The sequence below is a fragment of the Ranitomeya variabilis genome, chromosome 5 (assembly GCF_051348905.1).
Source record: "Ranitomeya variabilis isolate aRanVar5 chromosome 5, aRanVar5.hap1, whole genome shotgun sequence".
Lineage (NCBI taxonomy): Eukaryota > Metazoa > Chordata > Amphibia > Anura > Dendrobatidae > Ranitomeya > Ranitomeya variabilis.
In genome coordinates, this window is record NC_135236.1 from 266398345 (window position 1) to 266419277 (window position 20933).

General features: G+C 43.3%; 1 long non-coding RNA gene across 1 annotated transcript in view; it reads left to right on the plus strand.

The window, feature by feature from the left end:
• Positions 1-20933, plus strand: part of LOC143773600 (uncharacterized) — a 49373-nt gene that overhangs the window by 19913 nt on the left and 8527 nt on the right. The window contains exon 2 of the long non-coding RNA XR_013215251.1: positions 10450-10563. This is a non-coding gene — a long non-coding RNA (uncharacterized LOC143773600). The remainder of the gene's footprint in view (positions 1-10449; positions 10564-20933) is intronic.

Here is a 20933-nt window from a genome sequence, read left to right on the forward strand (position 1 = left end):
ATCCACACTCCCACCTGTGGGAGTGGTTAGTACTATATAATGTGACTGAGGGATGGTCACAGGGGCTCTGAGTGTGGACCTGAATGGTCTGTGCTGGAAGGTCCTGGAGAGAGCCCCATGTGTTGGGAGTGTCGGCCCCCTGAAGAGCACATGGCAGGGGCTCTGGACCTTGCACAGACCGGGCTGTGAAACGGATGGAGATTCGTGTTGTACTGACCGGGGTCAGAGTGAGAATGCTTGCAGGATGCCTCTGGTGAAGAGAGGTATCCGAGAACCTGTGCGGCAATGGCAGGTAACAAATGGAGATTCGTGTTGTACTGACCGAGGTCAGAGAAAAGGAAAGACAGAGTGTGAATGTCTGCAGGATGCCTCTAAAGAAGAGAGGTATCCGAGAACCTGTGCGGCACCCACAGGTAACGGGAAGGAACCGTGTTGTACTGACCGGGGTCAGAGTGAAAGGAAGAGAGAGACATTGTGTCTGGGGCACCTCTGAGGCCAAGAGGTGTCCAGGAACCCGTGAAGGTTGCCAACGGGTAACGGTCTGAAAACCGTGTGTAATGCTGACCGGGGTCAGAGACGAACTGTGGTGAAGTTGAATATGTCCAGATACTGTTCAAACTGTTACTAAGTTCCTGTGGATGTGGTTTATATTGTGTGAAATAAACCTAAAAGACTCTGTTTTGATAGAAAACCGTGCCCGAGTGCGTTAATCCCGTGCCAAGCGAGTGTCCCCCAAGACACGTAGTAGGCGCTATGCTACAATATATATATATAAAGTTGTGCTCAACAGTTTACATACCCCTGCGGAATTTTTGCTTTCTTTGCCTTTTTTCAGAGAATATGAATGATAACACAAAAACTCATGGTTAGTGGTTGGATGAGGCCATTTATTGTCAAACTACTGTGTTTTTCTTTTTAAATCATAATGACCACCCAAAACATTCAAATGACCCTGATCAAACATTTATATACCCCATTTCTCAATACCGTGTATTGCCCCCTCTAACATTAATGACATCTTGAAGTTTTTGTGGTAGTTGTGGAGCAGGTTCTTTATGTTCTCAGATGGTAAAGCTGCCCACACTTCTTGGCAAAAAACCTCCAGTTCCTGTAAATTCCTGGGCTGTCTAGCATGAACTGCACACTTGAGATCTCCCCAGAGTGGCTCAATGATATTGAGGTCAGGAGACTGAGATGGCCACTCCACAACCTTCACTTTGTTCTGCTGTAGCCAATGACGGGTCGACTTGGCCTTGTGTTTTGGATCGTTGTCATGTTGGAACGTCCAAGTACGTCCCACGTGCAACTTCCGGGCTGATGATTGTAAATTTGCCTCCAGTATTTGCAGGGTATATAAACTTTTGATCAGGGTAATTTGGATGTTTTGGGTTGCCATTATGATTTAAAAAGAGAAAGCACAGTAGTTTGACAATAAATGGCTTCACCCAACCACTAGCCATCAGTGGAGAAAAAGTTTTGGTGCTATAATTCATATTCTCTGAAAAAAAGGCCAAAAAAGCAAAAATTCTGCCAGGATATCTAAACTTTTGAGCACAGCATTCTATTCCATCCGGTTTGCGTTAAGTTGGACCATAACTTATTTTTCAACAGGACAATGACCCCAAACACACCTCCAGGCTGTGTAAGGGCTATTTGACCAAGGAGAGTGATGGGGTGCTATGCCAGATGACCTGGCCTCCACAGTCACCAGACCTGAACCCAATCGAGATGGTTTGGGGTGCGCTGGACCGCAGAGTGAAGGCAAAAGGGTCAACAAGTGCTAAGCATCTCTGGGAACTCATTCAAGATTGTTGGAAGACCATTCCCAGTGACTACCTCTTGAAGCTCATCAGGAGAATGCCAAGAGTGTGCAAAGCAGTCATCAAAGCAAAAGGTGGCTACTTTGAAGAACCTAGAATATAAGACATATTTTCAGTTGTTTCATACTTTTTTGTTAAGTATATAATTCCACATGTGTTAATTCATAGTTTTGATGCCTTCAGTGTGAATGTACAATTTTCATAGTCATGAAAATACAGAAAAATCTTTAAATGAGAAGGTGTGTCCAAACTTTTGATCTGTACTGTATACAATTAGTATAGTGTGCAGGGCCGAATTTAGAGTTTATGCTGCCCTAGGCACTTTTAGTGCTGCCTCCCCCTTTGGTGAGTATGACACTATCGGCAGTGACTTTGGCAAAAATCGCTGATGTGAAAGTAGACTTTTGCAGCAGATCCGGCAGTTTTTTCTGCATCTGCGGCGTAACGCATCACTTACGGCAACACTGCGTTTGGCCTCATTCATTCCTTATTGGATTTGCAGACATCTGCAGCACTTGCCGCGATCTGGCAAATGCAGTATCATACCTCCCAACTTTTGAAGAAGGGAAAGAGGGACAAAGTTTGCGGCGCGCGTAGCGGCAAATTTTAGGCCATGCCTCTGACCACACCCATTTCACAACTAGTCACACCCATATCCACACCCCAACCACACCCATTTAGTACTGCTGATCACACTGTTTCATAAACAATAATTATAAACAAAAAATATGGCCACACAGTACTCCATACTGTATAACGACCCCACATGATGCTCAATACTGTATAATGGCCACACAGTGCTCTATACTGTATACTGGCCACACATGCTCAATGCTGTATAATGGCCACACATTATGCTCAATACTGTATAATGGCCACACACTGCACCATACTGTATAATGACCACACAGTGTTTCATACTGTATAATGACACACAGTGCTCAATACTGTATAATGGACACACATGATGCTCCATACTGTATAATGGCAACACATGATGCTCAATACTGTATAATAGTGACACAGTGCTCTATACTGTATAATGGCCACACATATTGCTCAATACTGTATAATGGCCACACATGATGCACCATACTGTATAATAGCCACACAGTGCTCTATACTGTATAATGGCCACACGTGATGCTCCATGCTGTATAATGACCCCACATGATGCTCAATACTGTATAATGGTGACACAGGATGCTCCATACTGTATAATGGCCACACAGTGCTCTATACTGTATAATGGCCACACATGATGCTCCATACTGTATAATGACCCCCACATTATGCTCAATACTGTATAATGGCCACACGTGATGCTCCATACTGTATGACGAGCCCGCATGATGCTCAATACTGTATAATGACCCCCTCCCATCTTGTATGCATGGCTCATCTCCCCCCTCCCATCTTGTATGCATGGCTCATCTCCCCCCTTCCATCCTGTGTGCATGGATCATCTCCCCCTCCCATCCTGTGTGCATGGCTCATCTCACCCCCCATCCTGTGTGCATGGCTCATCTCACCCCCCTCCCATCCTGTATGCATGGCTCATCTCACCCCCCTCCCATCCTGTATGCATGGCTCATCTCACCCCCCATCCTGTATGCATGGCTCATCTCCCTCCCCCATCCTGTATGCATGGCTCATCTCACCCTCTCCCATCCTGTATGCATGGCTCATCTCACCCCCTCCCATCCTGTATGCATGGCTCATCTCCCCCCTCCCATCCTGTGTGCATGGCTCATCTCATCCCCCATCCTGTGTGCATGGCTCATCTCACCCCCTCCCATCCTGTATGCATGGCTCATCTCACCCCCTCCCATCCTGTATGCATGGCTCATCTCCCCCCCATCCTGTATGCATGGTTCATCTCACCCCCCCTCCCATCCTGTATGCATGGCTCATCTCACCTCACCTCCCATCCTGTATGCATGGCTCATCTCCCCCCCTCCCATCCTGTATACATGGCTCATCTCACCCCCCCATCCTGTATGCATGGTTCATCTCACCCCCTCCCATCCTGTATGCATGGCTCATCTCCCCTCCCCTCCTGTATGCATGGCTCAGCTCCCCGTCCTCCTTCATCCTCCTCCCCGTCCTCCCTGGCTGTCATACTCACCTTTCCCACACCGCACCGAACATCCCTCCATCTCTGTGTCCTGGTAAAGCACCTTCTTCCTGCGTGAGCGGTCACATGGTACTACTCTTTAAGGTCATGAATATGCATCCATATTCATCACCTTAATGAGCGGTACCACGTGACCGCTCACACAGGACGAGCTGCCGGCGCTGAGACCAGGCATCGCTGGAGTAGGGTGAGTATGACATCTTCAAGGAGGCAGGGAGGCAGGCGGGCGAGGGGGGCGGTCGGTCTGGAGGTGACCCCGGACTTTAATTAAAAAAAAACTTGCTCAGGTGCCACCCCCCCGCATCGTCCCCCGCCCTAGGCAAGTGCCCTCAAGTTCCTAGTGGCAAATACGGCCCTGATAGTGTGTGTACAACTTACTGTATATGTATTTAATTATTAAAAGATTATTTTTCTGAAACAAATTTCATGGGGTAATACCCATGGAGTTTCCCAGGCTATTAATATCAGCTCACAGCTGTATTTTTAGCCTTTACTGGCTATTAAAATGGGGCATCTTGGCACCTTCCAGGTTACAAACTATTTCTCCCCCTGACATGTATTACGCCATGGGACAGAACATCCGGCAGGTGAGGGATATTGTTGTTTTTTATTTTTGTTTTATTACAGGAGACGAGGGATTCAGTGGAATTAGGCTTTAGGTGAGTATAACTGTGTTTTTTATTTTAAAATAAAACTGGAAAGATGTGTTTTGTTTTATTTCTATTAAAGGACTTTATTCTGGCTGTGTCTTTATTTACCATGTAACTATAGGATTAGTAATGTATAGTTGTCTTATAAACCTTTCTCCATTACTAAGCCATGGGCTTGATGCCACCTGACAATACAAAAGTGACATCAATCCCACAAATATTAATGCCACTTGCCACAGCTACAGGGTAAGTGAGAAGAGCCTGGCAAAGCACCAGAATTGGTGTATCTAATAGATGGGCCTTTTCAGAGAGGCTGTGAGGTGCTATTTTTAGGCCGGGTGGCGGGGTCAATATACATGGCCCCTTACCAGCCTGAGAATACCAGCCCCCAGCTGTCTGTTTTAGCAAGACTGGTTGTCAAAAATGGGGGACCCCATGTCATTTTTTAAAGTAATTTATTTAAATAATTAAAAAATGCAGTGTGGGGACCCTTCTATTCTTGATAGCCAGCCTTGCTGACAGCTGAGAATTGCGGCCCCCAGCTGTGATTTTGCCTGGCTGGTTAAAAAATACAGGGGAACCCAAATTTTTAATTTATTTATTTATAGCACAAGTGCTGGGTAAGGAATACTCCGATCAGCCGTTCCTGCTGTCACTATTATTAGCTGCATCAGGTGTTGGCAGATGGGAGTAATGGTCCCAAAAGCCGCAGCCTGCTGTCATTGGTTTCACTTGAATACAACTCTCATCATTCTGCCCTGCTCCTCGGCAGAGCAGGGGAGAAAGATGAGTCGTCTCCAGCACCGAGCGCCAGGGAACAGTGCTTACTGTACCGCTGCTTCCCTGGCACCCACCGTGTGGTACTGATGCAATACATGGTTGCCACACGTGTACCACACGTTTTACACACATGGACACTGACATCTCCGGTACCTTTTTTTTTCCGGTACCAGAAATATCAGGGCATGTGAAACCAGCCTTAGGATGTAAATCGTATGCTAGGTGTTGTATGAAAAACACATGACACTTGCATTACACTCATCTGACTTTGTAGGAACAAAATCGAACTGATTTTAAAATCGCTAGTGTGACTCCAGCCTTATGGTATGTGCGCACGTTGAGTATTTGCTTGCAGAAATTTCTGCATGGTTTCTGCATCTCTTGGCAGCAAAAATGCTGCAGCAAAAACACATGTTTTCCTGCATTTCTTTTGTCACGTTTTTGCCATAGTTTTGCATGCGTTTTTGTACAGCAATGAAGGCGTTTTTGAGCTAAATAAAGATATTTTAGAAATGGTTTTGTGATGTAATTTCTTGGTTCAACACCTTCTTTTTCATTCTGATGCAGTAGCATCAGGGTAATGGGGTTAGGACATGGTGTCAGCAGCTGTCATTGACACCAAGCCCTAGGTTTAGGAATGAAAAGGTGTCGGCCAGACACCCTCTTTACTAAGCTGGTAAGTAGACACACACTCGCACACACACACATGCACATGCATGCACACACTGTAACCAGCCTATGAAGAAGCATTAACAGAATGGGCTCACATAGGCTGTAACCAAGCAGCAACTGTTAACTTTTACAAAAATTTTCATAACCAGCAGAGGGAAAGCTGACAGCTGATGTTAATATTCTGGGAAGGAGCCCATAGTCATAAAGGTCCTGGCTACTAAAATCAGCTCACAGCTGTTTGCTTAGCCTTTACTGGATAGTTTACAGGGGTCCCCAGAAAAAAATTGACATAGGGTTCCCCTATAAAATCTAACTAGCAAAGACTAGGCAGATAGCTGTTGGCTGATACTAATAGTCTAGGAAGAGGCCATGGATATTGGCCTCCTCCCAGACTAAAAACATCAGCTCTCAGCCTCCCCAGAAAAAGTGCATCTATAAGATGCACCAAATCTGGTGCTTAGCCTCTCTCTTCCCTCTTGCTCTGTGGTTGTGGCAAGTGGGGTAATAGAGTTGGGGTTGATGTCACCTTTGTATTATCAGGTGACATAAAGCCCACAGGTTAGTAATGGAGAGGGTCTATAAGACGCCCCCATTACTAACCCCATAGTGATATTATAAAAAACCACACATCCAGAATAAAGTACTTTATTTGAAATAATGACACAGATTCCTTTATTGAATCTATATTAAACCATACTTACCAATGCCTAATCCACTGAAGCCAACGTCTCCTGCAACAAAAATAAAAATAATAAACCACAATATTTCTCATCTGTCCGCCGAGAAGATAATAATCTATAATGTCTCACGACGATCTTGATGACTTTGAGAGCAGTCACTAATGTGACTGCTCTCAATGACAGCCGGCTATAGACTGACACAGGAGGTAATCGTTCCTGCAGTGTATAGCACTGTTTCTTATTTTTATTTGAATATGTAATTAATTTACATGTTTGTTGTTTTTTAAAACTTTGACCACAGGCACCAGCTGACGAGAGACTACTCCCATCTGCGGCACCTGCTGTCATTGGTATCAGTGACAGCAGACATAGCCTGATGGGAGGAGTAGTCTCTCATCTCATCAGCCAGTACCTGCTGACCTGCTGTAAGCTTTTTACCATGGGTCTCCTTTGTGGGTCATAGTATCTCTGCAGGGTCACGCTGACATCTGACCCCGCTGCGCTCTAACAATGGTAATGGTTTTGTTTGTTTTTTTAACTTTGAGCACAGACGCCGGCTGACGAGAGACTACTCCCATGAGTGACACCTGCTGTCACCGTTGTAACATTAATGCTGATCAGAACCAAAATGCTGGTGTTTACCACATTGTCACACAGTGTGGGAAACACCGGCTGTTGTGCTGTGTATAGCATTCGGCTATACTCTGCGATTAAATTAATGATTAATTTCAGGAAAAGAGAGGGTTTGAAGCAGTGACTGTGATGGTGTGTGGTGAGTTCTAAATCATCTTTTCTGAACCAAGATGTCATGAGGAGACAGACATGACAAAAGCTGTAATAAGTGACTGCAGCGCCGCCCTCTGATGACATCCTGGTTCAAGAAGGGTGATAGATGTTGCAAAGAAGTGAGTTGAACCCCAGCCTCCTGTGACATCAACAACAAAAGTTGTTAAGGGTTAAAGATAGGTAATTATAAGTGGCTTTATAGGTATCAGCCCACTACTTTAAGTGATGCATGCCTCTTAATTAATTTGGTGTATCTTAATCGCATACTGGATTAAGACTGGCACCCAAAATGTATTCAGCTTAGCTTCCTATTTGCTCCCTGCACTAATTGTAGAGATGACTGTATGGAGATGAAGAGGACTGCAGAGCTACTGAATGGCTGCACAATTCTCTTTTTGATCAGGCAGAAAGTGTCATAAGGAAGCAGACTTTCCCTGACTGATGACAAGTTTTTTAAAATATTTAATGGTGCTTATGATAATGCAAATAAATCTCTTAGAGAGTTCGTGTTCTTTGCTCAATTGTAAAGTGTCCCAATGCAGTTGGAGATAAAAAGACTCGCTCTTGCACTGTAGATGAGCAAAGGACCATTTACACTGGCTGTTAATCTGTCAGATTCTAATGCTAACGGTAACGACCTATCATTTACGATAATTGAGTGATATGAATGGTTTGAGACTGAACGACGTGTCTTAAAACGCTCGTTCATTGTGCATGAAATTGTTTAGGCGAGTGTAGGTCTCTGATTCAACTGTGCAGGCGCAAAACTTCAAGCAATGTGTGGATAACATATTAGACATCATCCACTTCCATCAAGATAGAAGAGGCTGCATTTGAAGGGACTGAGGAGATGCCAATCATGATCTTAAGAAACCCACTGGACCTAAAGGAAAGGTTCACCAGCCAATGTGATTTTACATTAGTGTGAGGAAGGAAGTGTGTTCTCCTGCTTGATGAGGGATGGCCTTAAAGCGAACCTGTCAGCAGGATTTTGCTATGTAACCTACAGACAGTTCTCAGGTTGGCAGTGTTAAACTGATTTAAATGATACCTGGGGTGAAGAAATCTGTCTTGTAGTTCTTGTGTGATCAGTGTTAGAAGTTTTCAGTTAATGATATGCTTGTGCTGCGGGGCAGGACTGTAGGCAGAGTCTTATCTTTCTGCTCTAAGCCAGAGAAACCAAGGAGAGACCTGCTCACATGCCGTCCCAAAGCACAAACAGCCTCTTTAATGAGGAATATGTTTGTGCTTCTGGGCGGCCTGGCTTAGAGCAGGAAGATAAGACTCTGCCTACAGTCCTACCCCGTAGCACAAGCATATCATTAGCTGCAAACGTCTATCACTGATTATACAAGAACCACAAGACAGATTTTTTCACCCCAGGCATCATTTTAATCAGTGTAACAGTGCCAACCCGACAGTGTTAGATTACTTAACAAAATCCTGCTGACAGATTCACTTTAACATACATCTGCATTTCATACCTTCGTATGATCATCCTTTCATTTTTCTTTTACTAACAATGTGTCTCCAAGCCTGTTGCTAGGTAGAATCCTAGCTGCTAGCCTACCCTGCCCACCTATTGTCTGGTAACCCTGGTAGAAAATATTTCTAGGCAGAACCTAATTTTCAAAAACAAAGATGACCATTTCTAAGTAAGTGTGACAGAGTCACTGGTAATGTAGTAGATGGGAGATATGTTTCACTACACCTAATGGTGTTTGTGATATACAATCCAGAGTTGTATTTTCTCCAGCACAGTAAGTGTTGCAAGGGTTAATTTATTGGCTTGTTTTTAGGGGGGACATTTATAGAGTGTTCCCCCATATCTCCCCCTACAGTGATAACACCGCTGTGTGCTAACAGGACCTTGGTGAGGTCACAGTCATGTGATCGATCAGTAATGTGGTGGAGGAGTCACATGGTCTGGGCTTAAATGGCTGAAGGGAAAAACTCTCAGAGTTCAGTGTATTTTCCTGGAGACGAAGCACTGCAGGAGAGTGCTGCATGGACTTGGGAAACTGAACAGTGTGTGTTATGACAGCCGTGAGTGGGAGGAACCCCGCTCACAGAAAGACTGTGTTTGTTCTACCACCATTTTGTTTTGTTTTCCTGTTTTGCCCAGAGGGCTGTATTTTCTTTACCACAACTTGGTTTATGCTGCCTACAATAAACCCAAGGAAGTTTTTAAAGACGCATTGTACCTGGGTCTACCTCCGTATTCATGATGTTGAAAAATTAAAGTACTGTACAGTATATGTCCAATTTTAAATAACTACACACAGTGAAGCATCCTACTTTGTTTGAACCTTTGCAAACCAATGTTCCTAGTTTTCAAATATATTTTTTTCTTTAAACTTTAGCTCCTTCTCTTGTTGCTGGGACCCCATCAATATTCTAAAAATAAAGTTGGATGACCCTTATACTTTAGGTACAAAAAGTGGGTTTATTTTGACCAATTTTGCATTTTACCAATTGTGTGGTTTTTCCCACCCAATGGTGGCCACAATCAAATGAACGTCGAAAGATGACATACTCTAAATTAAACATTTAAAAACTTTTATTTTTTTTTATTTTTTACAAAGAATGTGATCTTTTAGGCTTCAGAATAGTAGATTTATTTAGCTTGATTCTTCATTACACACATTGTTTTCTATCATTTACCTAATGCATTACCTAAATTACAAGTGCAAAAAACTTTTGATGTATTTTTGACGTACGTAGATGTGACTTTTAAAAGTTGTTCACTTTTAAGTAATTGTTGAAAATTCAGCATGCCAAACATTGAAAACTATCACCGTTGGTAGTTTTTAAGATGACTTGGTTTTTAACTACTCACATTGGCTTAATCAAGTAATCTGGTTAATTGCATAGAATGTTGGGTTCTGGTAATCCTTCTAATTTGCAAACCTGATGTTTTTCAGGTCAGTATGTCCAGGTTGACAAAGCACTGGCTTGTGTAGTTGTGGATCCAAGGAGCAGACAAGCATGTGGTAAAAGTTGGGGGCAATATGTGCAGCCACACAGGGGCCCAAGAGGTAAGAGAGCCCACTTCCACCTCCAAAGCAGGTGGATTTTGTTTCAATATGACCTGTTGGACTGGAAAGGGCCCATATATTGTTCTGTGTGTGTTTGCTCCTAGTAAAATAACTTTTTTTTTCTTAAAATCAAATCTCAGTGATGGTCTTCTTGTATTAGAACTGGATAAATTATCAGGTGATACATGCTGTCCAAACCAGGGGCAGTATGAATCAGAGACTGGCTCCACAATTGCAGACAGGTATGTTTTTCTCTGATATGCTCTAGTGATTCAGATAAAATATGGCTTGAAGATCCAATTCAGCACCGCCCCTGAGCGACTTCTCCCTGCACTACTTTAGGGGACTGACAGGTCTCTCTCATGGTTGTACATCGGTGGAGACCTGTCAATCACCTGGAGATTCTCTGGGAAAAGCTTCTCCCCACCATAGACAGAGACTAGACTAGTCCAGTACATGCGTAAGAGAGACTTTTCAATCATCTAGAGTGGAGTGGTGAGAATATTGAAATGACACTTTCTCTGAAATGCCAGAGCTTTTCTGTGAAAAATATACCTGGCAGCCATTATGCCGCCAGACTCTTATTCATACTGCCTGTGGTTTGGGCAGTATTATACAGCTGGCAGGTTCCCATTAAGCAATCCTTAGTTGCCCACTGCAAAGAACAGTTGTTGGGGTTTACCAGACCAAACAGAACAATGGTCTTGACCACTGATGTTTTAGATATGACACGCAAAATTTTATACAGCACAGACATTTCTGCACCAAATTCTGGCTTAGTGGCGTTGTACTCTTTTCTTCATATTTCGATGTCAGAGTATGTTCACAGATGGTGTTTTTGCAGCATTTTACTCTGCAGCCAAAATTTGGCAGTAAAAACTCTGAAAATCGCAGGTTCAGGTCCCCTAAGGACACTAACAAATAAAGTAAAAAGTAAAGAAATAACGTTTTTAACAATGTAAAAAATAATTTAAAAGATCTAAACATATGAATAAGCCCCTTTTCCTCAGTTAACAATAAATTTAAAATGAAATTCACACATTTTGTATCAACGTGTTCAAAAAACTCCAATCTATCAAAATATAAAAAAAATGAAAATGCCAAATTTGCAAGTTTTTGGTTGCTGCAACTCAGGAAAAATGTAATAAATTTATCATTCATTCAATAATCATTAAAAACATCAAGTCGCCACGCAAAAAACAAGTGCAGCGCCCCAGAGTCCTGGTTGCTGCAGTACTGTTGCTCTGCCACTAAGGGGAGTGATGGTATGTCCGATGGCACTTAAGGAGTTCACCTGACCAGGTATCACAGACACCAATACACTTCACAGTCTGGCCTCCAGGGGGAGCAAAGGGTACTATGTATTAGGCCACTCCTCACAATCTGGTAAAACTGGGGGTTGGATAGGAAGTTAGGGAGAAGCTGACTGGGTTGGAACCAGGCAACATCCTGTGGCAGAGGGTGTTGCGGGGAAAGATTCAGGGGGGTCCCTGTCAGGGGTGGGATCCTGACAGAGGCCTAGCGAACAAGACAGAGCGTTAAGGAACCGCGCCTGCACTACACTGCGGCGGTATCTCAAGAAAGGACAAGAAGCGAGGTTTATTGTGGAGAAGTGAGAAACGAGATCACAGCAAAAAGGAGATAATACCAGTAGGAGTCGTGCCGTAAGATCGAGGCAACATCCTACTGAGGCGCGTAGCCGGTGGCCGGAACGCCGAGGAAGTATTGGGCTCCAAGCATTACTTCAAACCAACGGCAGGACAGTTAATTATAGGTTGGCTGTCTCACCTAAATCACCTAAGCAGACATAGGGGGCAATTGTGGGAGAGGGGCGACGCTAGGGTCCCGGAAGAACTCCAGGCCTACCCGTCATACGGGTGCGTCCTAGCCATATCATCTGGGGGACGGAGAAGAACATCAGAACAGATACAAGTTGTGAGAAAGAACATCAGAAACAGACACAACAGTTGTGAGGACTATCCCGTGGTGCTCAGCAGGGAAGTACTACAACACACAGGCACTAGAAGGTAGGCACAGATTTCCACCTGTAAAGGGAACTCTGGAGGTGCCTTCGGACTGGCCGGTCTCAGCCAGCCCTGTTAACCGTACTCTGGATTGTGGATCCTGAAGCCTTCAGTAAAGAGGTAAAGAGACTGCAACCCTGTGTCCTCGTTATTCATCGCGACCTACACCACGCATATCTTTCATTGAACGCCCCTTAGCAGGGTCACGGACCGTGTCTAGCCACCGTGACAACCCCAAGACCGAGACAGAGAGGCCCGGCACCGAGTACCCCGCAGCCCTGCATCTGGGGGCGCTTCACAAGCCCACACACAGCTCCATTGACCCAAAAATAAAAATGTTCCGGATTTTAGAAAATGAAGATTCAAACTCATTTCTGCATTTTTTCACCCCTTAAGTAAAGAAAATATGCCATGTGGTATTACTGTAAAGTAGTAATTCAGCATGCACCTGTCAAGTAAGTTGTGCTATTAATATTCTGGTTATGTTTTTGTTTTATCAATCAATAAAGAATTTTAAAAATAAATGTGCAATTTTGATGTGGGGATTCTCTAGCAACCAGGAAACCCCCACATGTACTCAGCCTGGCTAATAGCTGTAAATCTTTCAGCTGCGGCGATGAAAACTAAATCTCCGAGCACTAAAAAATACTCGTCGGACACCCAAGCGTGCTGAAAATCTCAACTTATATATGATATGTAAAATTTATTAAACCATCTAATTTCTGTAAAAGGAAAAAAATAAATTAGAAATAATAAGGTGGAGATGCACTATACATAGCTATGAAATATTCCTTACATCAATAGCACAATAATATTGTATTGTACATAAGGTAGATAAACTCACACTGGGCACATAGTGATGTATGAAATATTCCAAAATATTTTAATTAGAAAATGTAACATTTCAGATTTTGCATTATTCATTCAACGCAAGGCGTCCTGTTTAATTTTGCTTTCATGCATTTTTATCAAGTACATTGAGAATATAAATACTAGGATTGAGTTATGTGCATTTCAGGATTTTGGAGCCAATTAGCTCATTGCTCTGTCATTTTCAGACAAGTGTGGGCTCATTTGTAATAAACTTCAGGCAACTTCATTAGCAAATCATAAATATAAACTAGTCATTATGTTTAAATGTGTTCTACATAATAATCTGTAGAATTAGATAAGTAATTTAACTCTAAATACAATGTTTTGTTAATTTAGTAATTAGGTTTTTTCTTGTAAAATACAGAATTACATTTCCCATTGTAAATAAGAGTTAATAATGCAAGCGTGTTCAATTTGTTGGTTCGATCCGGGTTTGCAAGCTAGCTAAAAATATCGCTCTCCTTAATCCCAAATGATTGGTCACAGTAGATGTTGGGGGAGACAATAGAACTGGTGACATCTCATCCTGAGAGACTCAGCTGTCATAACTCATACATAAAGTGAATACCCTTGGAAAGAAGCACAAGAATCAACAGCGTGGTTCAAGCTACCCAATGATCTAGCCCAAAATCTGTCATGATAGAACCATACAACACTGTTGTAACTTGTACCAAAAGTAATAAAAACAAAATGTGACCTCACAGAGCTTGAAAGCTGCTTATACTTATGAGAAGTTTTAAAAGACACTAAAAATAATGTTTTATACATATACTATGTGGCTCTATTGAAGAGTCCTTGCTGCCAGAGACATATACAAATTAAACATAAAAATAATTACACTTGCCTAATATTGTGTGAATCCTTCACAAGTCACCAGAACAGCTCATAAATGTTGAAGAGTAGCTCCTGATTGTGCTAGGTAATATCTGCCACCCAGACATTAAGAGCAGTTTCTTTAAAGGGGTTTTCCCACGAACAAAATACATTTTATTCAATAAATCTTGGAATAAAAATAAGTTGCATTATTGGAGATGTGTTAAAAAAAATGTTCCTGTGCTGAGATAATCTTATAAATGTGCCCCTACTGTGTGCTGTGTAATGGACCGTTTCTTACCATTCAGGAGCATGGTCTGTGCATACCACAACTCCTGGCCAGAGGAGGAAGCAAAAAAGAGTGTACAGACAGGACAGCACGGGAATGTACCACCTTATCTGCCATTTTGCTTTGCCTGAGTTGTCAAACCATTGAAATTTAATGTACTCTCCATATGATAACATTCAATAAATACATTTTGCCTTTTCCAGTCTACCCACAGTTCAGGAATGCTTCACAATTTGTAGCGTTGGCATCCCTGCGCGATTCTCATCTTTTTCTTCCTCACCAGGGATGTCAACTCACTCATCTCCCTGGTCCTGCACTTCCTCCTGCTGCTGCAGCCTCCTGAAGTATGCGCACATCTGGCAGATCCCCAGGCACTTAGGGAGCGTGCTCCCGATCTCTTGAAGGGACAGCGTGCACTGTCCTAAAGTGTTCCCAGCAAATGGCTGGGAGACACTTATTATTTAAGGCACCTTCACCTGTTGGGAGGTGCCTAAGCAACGAGGTTCTCTTTCGAGGTTCTCAAACAGATAAATGCCAATTCCTATAAGCTCAAGCTCCTAACCTCTTTATGGATCCCCAATTAATTTCACTAATCTTTCCTCAAGCCTGTTATCTTTAGCTCCTTCTTCAAGGACACCATGCACCATCGTAAAGTGTCCCAAGCCAATGGCTAAAAGACACTTATTATTTAAGTCACCTCCAACTGTTAGTAGGTACCTGAGCAACGTGTTAACCCTGCTTGTTTGCTAGTTCTCAGGTCTCCTGTTCAATTATACCTGCCTGCATCTGTCATGCCTGCCTGTATACCTTCCTGTACCTGCCTTCATATGCCATACCTGCCTTTACCGCTGCCTGCATCTGCCTTGTCCACCTGTATACCAGCTGTACCTGTCTGTATACCAACCATACCTGCCATGCCTACCTGTATACCAGCCGCACCTGCTGTGCATGCCTGTATACCAGCCATACCTGCCATGCCTGCCTATATACCAGCCATACACCTGCTGTGCCTTACTGTATACCAGCTGAACCTGCCTGCACCTGCTGTGTCTCCCTGTATACCAGCCGTGCCTGCCCTGGCTTCCTGTATACCAGCCATGCCTGCCAGCAACTACTGTTACTGTATACATGCCATGCCTGCCTGTACCAGTAGAACCTTCCCATTCTGTCACGAACAGACAAAGGTATGTCCAGTTGACGACACAACATATACATACAAAGGGATGATAAAGATAGAGGAAGGCCTTAACAGTAGGGAGAGGGGGATGGGACACCTCCTGACACCAATCTGTGCCTGTCTCTAAGCTCCCCTAATGCCCTATGCGGTTCCCGGCCACCATCATGTGCCTAGTTCCTGGCTTTTACCTCTACTATCCCTGGCTAGTGAACTGGCCGGTAAGAATGCTAGCCTTGCCACTGGAGGTAATAATACACAGGGAAAGAGAAATACAAGGGACTGACAAAAAGAATGCAATTTAGCTCAGAACCTGCTGCTACGTTCCACAGCAGTAGAGTAAACAGCACTAGGTAACAAGGACTCCAACAGCGGTAATACCACAGCCAAAGGAGAATTCCACACACTTAGCTGGTCTGCATAAAAGTAACTCTATAACCAACAATCAGCTGATGGGTCATGTGACTATTTAAAGGGAGGTGGGAGTGGTTACCAACCAACATCAGCAGACCAGCCTAAAAGAATCTGCCAGCAATAGACTGACATTAACTCTTGCTGGACCAAAGGAAAAAACTACATTTAAATTCACGCGGACCCAGAGCTGCCACGAATCCCTTAATGATTCGTGACAGTACCCCCTTTTCTATGAGGTGCCTCAGGACCCTTAGCACCAGACTTGTCCGGAAATAATGTACAGCAGGGAGACATCAAAACACTAGCATTCACCTCCATAGTCACCTGGTCTTCAAGGTCATAGCAAACGCAGACCAACGGTGATATTAATAATGAAGGCTATGGATGAGTGAGAATTCTCATGGGCGAGGACCTGTGGAACACGTTATGAATAGGCATCACTGGGGTAACTCCAACTGGAATGTCATAGGGCTGAGAACGACAGCCACCCTATACAGACTGATCACCCTAGAACTGAGAGTCCCAGATGCATTCTTCCACCTGATGTTTTTACTGGACACTGTAAAAGGACGGGTTACACCTCTATTGAGGTCCGATATTAACTATTAACGCCGAACTTGACAATTAAAAATTAGATCCACTTAATAATGCCACAACGTTATCTTTTCCTTATACTATATACTGAGACAAAACAGTGTAACAATAAAGGATATTTATTACACACACAAGTCTGCAGTCTATAGCATACATATATATTTATACCCAAGCTGGCGACTGTAAATATATATATATATACGGATACTACAACTCTAGCACAGTAATATCACTACAGTATACAGTAAAATCACAACAATATCACACAGTAAGAACCCACAATTAAGATATGACACAGTAAAAAAACACAATTAACTGCCCAAATTACCCAAATCACACATACAATATCAGCCCTCCCATCTATAGCTTACTATCTCTAAGGCCTAGTAAGTAGAGTATACTCAGCCATGTGGGTCCATCATCTTGTTTTCCAGGAAGCAAGCCAGGCAAAAAGAGACCAGAGCCACATGCTCTTGTCCCTTTTATGTGACCAGCTAAAAGAGGTGTGTCCAGCCCCAGGTGTGGGGAATGAGGTCACAAGTCTATTGTCCACTGGCAAAGGTACATTCCCTCAATAACCTGTCTTACCAGCTCATGGCAGACCTACTTTTCAATACAGCATGCCGGAGGAGGGGGCTTCTGGGAATACATGTGGGAGAATTATATCATAAACACATCTCTATGTTAAGATATACATTTTGAGGCACTTACTGTACCTTCTACAATCCCCCTGTTGTCGAGAACACGACAATGAAATTTGAGGGAAGTGTTGTGCTGGGATTTATTTGCCTATTCAACCCCAATCATAACTTGTGACAGTTCAGGATGGAATGATGCATAATTCTCCACTTAGGTACCTAGACATCATCCACACGACCATCAGCTCTTCCTTGCTGTTCACCATAACCCACATCTCTATCCACAGAGTACACCTTCTTCTTCTTTATTGGTTCTTAATCAAAGTCTTATTGTTGTCAAATCAAAGTCTTTTTGCTATGTCTTTTCTCTGTGGTCTTGTTGTTACCGCTCTTCAGGTGTCGGCCTATCCTAATGTCATCTTAGTGGTCAGACTCTGGATTGGCTTCACCCTTACAGTCTATAGGTCAGCCAGTATCATGCTGTGTATACCCTTCACCCTGCCAGAATTCACGTTACTCTATTTTGAGTATATCTGGCTTGATGAGACTGCTGGGTGTCACAGTCTGTAGATGGGCCTCATGGCATTTTTGTAGTGGAGGCACGACTTCCATCAGGCACAAATTCTATCAGGCACAACTTCCATCAGGCATGACTTTACTTTCATCAGACATGCATCAGACACGACTTCCATCAGGCACTTTCCTGTAATCTTGATTGAAGATCGTTGATGAGGTTCCTCCATAGATAGATGAGCAGATCTTTACTAGGCAGGTCAGAATTTCTGGAGTAGGGAGTGATGTCACAATACCTAAGTTGTCTGCAGGAAGGAACACCGTCTAATTCTAACTGACATTCAATCCATCCCTTACGAACTTCACCATTGCTAGGGGGGTTAAAGTGGCAAATACCTTAGTTGAGGGGACCTGTGCCTAGAGAACCTTACTCTTTTTCACCATTAACACCCCATTCACACAAAACACATATTACAATTCCATAATGCAAATAGAGACTTAAGCTCTACTGGCTGTAAATGCATGGACACCTTCACATGAACACACTTAGAGTATGTCCATGTATAGGTAGTCCTGCACCTACACCTAAAGTGTCTATATGCACACATATGGAATTTACTACACAGTAGCATGACAATGAATATAACATCATTATTTATATACAATATATATATATATTGGATTCGGGCTAAAGGACTGTATTTTGCTTAACCCCCTTCTCCGGCTGAGTTAATGGTGCTCAGCCTGACTTCCGTGCAGCTGGGTGTCCAGTCTTTTGGTCCTCCTGCAGATCATAAAGATTCCATTATATGTAAAATAATGACCAGGAGAAAAATGACAGGACAAAATGGCATTAGGTTTTATTAGTCTCCTCTTCATGGCTGAAATCTGAGAGGAGATGTTTCAGCTCGGCACCAAACATAAGAGGGGTGTTCTGGAGTCTCTCAGGGGCATCTGGGCAAAGGTCAAGTCTTCTTCTACATCGATACCTAAAATGGAACAAAGGGAACAATACGCTCTGGGAGATCTCCCAGTGCAGTTAATAAACATCCTTATTTTATGCTTCCCTGTCCCACCAAACTCACTCATTATTTATGCTTTTACTTCAGGGAGAACTCCCCCTGTTAACCTTTCTTGAGCTGCCCAGTAATTAGATAATGCCTCAACTCTCCTGAACCCCACAAAATGAATGCAATTTTCCTTTAGTAATATGCTAGTCAATTGCTTCTGTTTCCTATACAGACACCCCTTCCAGTTTTCCACAATTCAAAAGAGTAACATACAACCCTCACAGCTACTTAACACCCTAGGAAAACTAAACTTAAAACTAAGGTAAACTGACTTTAGTTGTATCCTGCATCACGTTTTAAACAAAACCATGTTATCCATCCAAACTTCAAGGTCTAAGCACACAGTATAACGCGACACTCCATCGTGTACGTCCGTTATCTGTCCATGCTTCTCCGCCTGTCTTAGTTCACGTAACAACACCCTTTATCCAATCTAAGATGCACAGGAAAACAAAGTCAATTTTACAGTTGAACTTTAAGGCCTAGGTGAACACACCTCCCTACCTATCTTAGTTCAAGCAACAAATCAGATCATTCATGGATGTGACTCTATTATCCTGAGATCTGTGTTACTCTTATCACTATGAATTCTATGGAAAACTGGAGCTAAAAATACAAGAACCAGTAAATAAGCCTTATTTACTTCACAGGGGGTCTGATAGAAAACAGCAAACAACCATCAACTAACAAATCCTGTTATCATTGCAATCACAATGAACCTCAGATACAGCCCTTCTGTCTCCTGTCTGAACCTCACTGGTCTAGCAATACATTTAAATTACAAAAGAGCAAACTTAGAAAATAGAAGAAGAGTAAAAGAAACTAAAACAAAACAATCAATCAGAAAGACTAGAGGCCAGATTGACTGAGTTTACATCAAGGCCTCACTAGTCTCCCTGGTTGTAATCAACCATTTTTGAGAAGTCTGCACATGCTGGGGCACATGAGACTGAAGGTACCTTCACACGAAACGACATTATAACGATATCGCTAGCAATCCGTGACGTTGCAGCGTCCTCGCTAGCGATATCGTTTCGTTTGACACGCAGCAGCGATCAGGATCCTGCTGTGATGTCGCTGGTCGCTGAATAAAGTCCAGAACTTTATTTGGTCGTCCGATCGCTGTGTATCGTTGTGTTTGACACCAAAAGCAACGATACCAGCGATGTTTTACACTGGTAACCAGGGTAAACATCGGGTTACTAAGCGCAGGGCCGCGCTTAGTTACCCGATGTTTACCCTGGTTACTAGCGTAAAATGTAAAAAAAACAAACAGCACATACTCACATTGCGTCCCCTGCAGTCTGCTTCCTCCTCTGACTCAGCGCCGCAAAGTGAAAGTGAAAGCAGCACAGCGGTGACGTCACCGCTCTGCTCTCACTGTACGGCGCTCAGTCAGTCAGGAAGTGGACGCAGGGGGACGTGAATGTAAGTATGTGCTGTTTGTTTTTTTTAGATTTTACGCTGGTAACCAGGGTAAACATCGGGTTACTAAGTGCGGCCCTGCGCTTAGTTACCCGATGTTTACCCTGGTTACCAGGGGACCTCGGCATAGTTGATCGCTGGAGAGCGGTCTGTGTGACAGCTCTCCAGCGACCAAACAGCGACGCTGCAGCGATCGCCATCGTTGTCGCTATCGCTGCAGCGTCGCTTCGTGTGAAGGTACCTTGAGAGAAAATGCCATTATGTCTGTGTAAATGCCTGTGCTCCCTGACATTATTGCTAGGCCCCTCACAATTACTTGTGCAATAACAGTTCCTTGCAATATGTCCAAAGTGACCATATTTAAAACATTTCTCAGAATTATATTTCCTGCCTCTCATTGTACCCAGCCATTTGCAGTACCTGACAATATGACCGGAGCCAGCACAGGCATAACATCTAACACATGCCATGCCTGATTTAGGGGCCTGGACAGAACATACTTCCTTCTGTCTGGAACTTTTAACATCTTCCATTACTAAGGAT